Source organism: Dama dama, chromosome 8, assembly GCF_033118175.1.
Source record: "Dama dama isolate Ldn47 chromosome 8, ASM3311817v1, whole genome shotgun sequence".
NCBI lineage: Eukaryota > Metazoa > Chordata > Mammalia > Artiodactyla > Cervidae > Dama > Dama dama.
The window spans coordinates 43,785,041-43,789,482 of NC_083688.1; positions in this window are offsets into that span (position 1 = coordinate 43,785,041).

Consider the following 4,442-nt stretch of genomic DNA (forward strand, 5'->3'; position numbering starts at 1 on the left):
CTGTTTCTGTTGGATAGTCAAGAGGAGCTTGACTATAGTCAAGACACCATACTTGTCTCAAGACCAGGGACATCTCACCTTTATGCTGGCAGATGCTCTGGGACCATCTGCTACTTCCTCAAGGTGATGTGGGGCTTTCTCTGATAGCTCAGTTGGTAAAGAATCTGCCTGCAATGCAGGAGATTTGATTCCTGGGTCAGGAAGATCTGCTGGAGAAGGGATAGGCTACCCATTCCAGTATTCCTGGGCTTCCCTTGTGGCTTAGCTGGTAAAGAATCCACCTGCAATGTAGGAGACCTGGGTTCAATCCCTGGGTTTGAAAGAATCCCCTGGAGAAGGGAAAGGCTACCCACTCCAGTATTCTGACCTTGAGAATGCCATGGACTGTATAACCCATGGGATCGCAAAGAGTCAGATACAACTGAGCAACTTTCACTTCACTTTCAGGGTGATGGGATACAGGAGGGGCTGGAGGGAGGCCATGAGGAATCCCCAAGGTCTAAGTCACAACGCATACCTGGTTTGAGCCATCACTGATGCATTTAAGGCAAAGGAACTAAACTCAGAAACAGATGTAGAAGAAAATAAAAACAAATCCATCAAAAAACAAAAACAAAAAACAGGAAGCCTGGACACATAGTAAACTAGATTCATGAGACTTCCCTGGCAGTCCAGCAGTTATCAGACTCCGCACTTCCACTGCAGGGGACATGGGTTTGATTCTTGGTCAGAGAACAAAGATCTCATACGCTAAGCGGCCAAAACAAAGCAACCAGATTCATAACAGAAGTGGGGAATGAGTGTCAAGTGCATCCCAGAGTGCTTTGGAAGCTTCCCTCCTGCTCTTCTCTAATCCTCACCCCCAACCCTCCCCAACCATGAATGAGGTGGGGGCTGGTAGAGAGAGAGATCTTCAGGGTCTTTGCTGAGCAGCCTGGCGCCTAGCCTGCCTCTCAGTGTATCCTTATCATCCTAAGATTGGGCTAGAGCCGGCTGCGTCTTGCAGAATACCAAGGATTTGAAAGGAAAAATAAAACCTCTGAAACCTTCCTGCATGATTCCCAAACCCAACCTGTCCCTTGTAACATAGCCCACTCTCTAAGGGCTGGGAAGTTAGGGAGCTCTGTGTAACCTAGGCCATCTCATACTGAAGAGAACTGAAGAGAATTAATTAATCCTCTCCAGCTGGGTATCTGATGGAAAGTCCCTCCTGGTCTTTGTTCAATGCCAGCACCTCTCCTACTGTGACTGCCTAGTGCAGAGAGAAGCCCGGCTGACAATCACAGTGGGCGGTGATGGGTACAGATTCTTTGTCACAGAGACACGAAATCATAGCCCTGGGGGACCCTAGACGACATCTAGATGCTTGAGGTTTGAACCACAAACTTAGAGTAAAACCACAGTGAGCTTTCTTAACCCCTCCTCAGCTTTTCCACTTTACCTTTCAGACATCACACCTTACCACTTTTCACATCCCTTATTCTGCTCCAACCACATTAACCTCCTAGCTGTCCTTTGAACATACCATCATGCTTTCAGCCTCAGGGCCTTTGCACTGGCTGTTTCCTTTGCTTGGAACTCTTCCAAATGCTCGTATAGCAAAGTCCCTCATCTCCTTTGAGTCTTTTCAAAAGTCATATCCTTAGTGAGGTTTACCCTGACCACTCAATCTGAACATTCCAAACCCTGTAACTGCCCTCTGAGGGTGTAGGGATCTTTGTTTTGTTCACTGCCCCAAGAGCTTTTTGTTCATTGTCCCAATCAAGCACCTAGAAGAGTCCTGGCATGTAGTAGGCCCTCAGGACATCTTTTTTTTTTTTTTTTTTTTTCCTTTTTGGCTGCATGGCTTGCAGGATCTTAGTTCCCCGACCAGGGATTGAACCCTGGGCCCTGGCAGTGACGGTGCCTAACCCTAACCAGTGGACCATCAGGGAATTCCCTCAATACAGATTTTTTGAGTGTACAGGCTTTACAAACGTACTTCCTGATAGAAGAAAGAAGGGAGCTCGCAACTGGTGTATGGGGACTCTGAAATGAGGTCACTAGCCAAGGTTACGTGGTTAATAAAGGCTAGAGGCAGGGTTTGTATGCAGAGCAGTTGAAATCTTGGTTCTCTGCCATCATTCAGCTCTGTGACCTTGGGCAACTTGCTTAACCTTGCTGAGTCTCCATTTTCTCACTTGTAAAATGAACATCAGTTAATCCCTCCTCTCAGTTAATTGTAAGAATTGAGGGTTATAGCACCTCATAAACCTGGTCTTGTAGTTCAGATCTCAGCTCAGATGCTGTCTCCTTGGAAAACCTTTCCTGACTACACAGTCTACAGTAGCCCTCTGGATGGTGCCTGGTATTCAGTAGGCATGTAATAAATATTTCATTAACAAGTGACTCCCCCTCTGAATACCCATCTCTGACTCAAGAGTAAATCCAAGTTTCTTTTTAGGGCCAACAGGGTCCCATCTGGGCTCACCTTCTTCTTTGCCACTTCCAGGCCATCCCTCAGCCTAGAAAACCCTGAATCCCACCTCTGCCTTCGCACCAACACCCTCCATCTACATCTGGGGACCAAATCCTCCTGTGAATTAAGAATGGTTTCTTAGCCAAAAGGCTGAGAAGAGATTGGTTTTTATGTTTTTTAACAGTAAACAACAACAACAAAAATCAAAGCAAGAATATTGTGTAACTCTGACCATTATATCAAAGTCCAATTTTAGCATTCATAAATAAAGTTTTACTGAGACATTGGCATACTCATTGGCTTCGGTATTGCCAGTGGCTGCTTTTGAACTGCTGTGGAAGAGCAAGAGTTACAATGGATACCATAGAGCCCCAAAAGCTTAAAATACTTGCAAACGACTGTCATACTATCACAGGACTGTAGGGAACTTGATGGGAGAAGTGTGCAGAGCTCTGATCTAGATATTTCCTTCTCACCCTGTAGGTCACATCCGACCTGTTGCTTTCCGGAAAGATTTTGATGCACCAACATGGGTAGGGAGCCCCCCTGGATGTGCCCCCAATTTCCTGTTTGCTCAGCTGTCTCCCCAAGGGCAGGGATAGGTCCATGCTGTCTTTCGATGTACCCCCATCGAAGAACCAGGCCTGGAATGTGGTAGGTGATCAGTAAACATTTGTTGAATAAATGAATGGCACTTGAGGCTCCTCCTTCCCAGTTGAAGAGATATGATGTCCAGAGGGCAGCTCAGAGCCAGGGCTCAAGGAGCTTTGAGCAGGGAGACTTTGTGGAGGTCTGGAGTCCTTGAGAAAAGCCCAGTGGATGTGAGATGCTTTCCTTATACAACCGCAGGGTGTGGGAGCTACAGGGGCCTTTGGGATTTGGGTCGGGGATGTGAAGAATCTGTGAGAATGAAGGGGTGCAGAGTTGGGAATAAGGTGAAATAGACTCCTTGCAAAGAGAGAGCAGTTGTAACAACTTCACTGAATATTCACTTGATGGTGTTTGGAGGTTTTGGCACAAGCTTGGGCTTTATTCACATTCCTAATTACTTCATACTGGGGCATAAAACAGCAGCCCCAGGAGGCTGTCACTGTCCTCACTGTCTTATTCACAAGGCATTTCACCGTGAAAAGTACCTCCAAGCCACCCACGGAGGAGTCTCTCTTGCCCGTCTGTTTCTCATATGAAGAGATTGTGATTGTTTTGATAAAAATCAGCTGGGCCACTGAGTGTCACTCTGAGACACACTCTGAGAATGTCCATTTGAAGTCTGGGCTATAGGCAATGCTCTCAAGGCTGAGCTGGGAAAGGCTTTGTTGTTATTACAAATTCAAAGGCAATAACTGATAAGGGCAGCCAGATAAACCTTTCCTTACAAAAATTTTGTCTCTGACACCTATAGGTTGATCTGTAGAAGATCCTCTATAGATTCTGATAGAGGAAACTGAAACTTAAAAAAAAAATTCAGTTTATTCTAATACACCAAAAAGTTTGCAATAATCTTGCAGAAAGCATGGTTCAATCTCTGGGCTAATGTGACTGTGCAATGATCTGGATAGCAAGATATGCCCAGAAACACAGCACCGAGAAAGGCAGTCCATGCTGTAAAGAAGAACACCGTTCACTCAGCCTCTATGAGAGATTGGCCTTCGTTTTTCTGATGACATTTTTAGATGTTCTTGGAAGCTCCCTGCTTCTTCCACTAGGCAGTGGTGTGCAGGTAAATGTTTAACAACTGGCAGGGGAGAGGTGGAGCTGATTCGGAGCATTTGTCAATTACACAGTCTCAATACTTCCACCAGGACTGATTTCAAGCCACCTATATTTAACTTATATGCAGAGTACATCATGAGAAACACTGGGCTGGATGAAGCACAAGCTGGAATCAAGATTGCCAGGAGAAATATCAATAACCTCAGATAAACAAATGACACCACCCTTATGGCAGAACGTGAAGAAGAACTAAAGAGCCTTTTGATGAGTG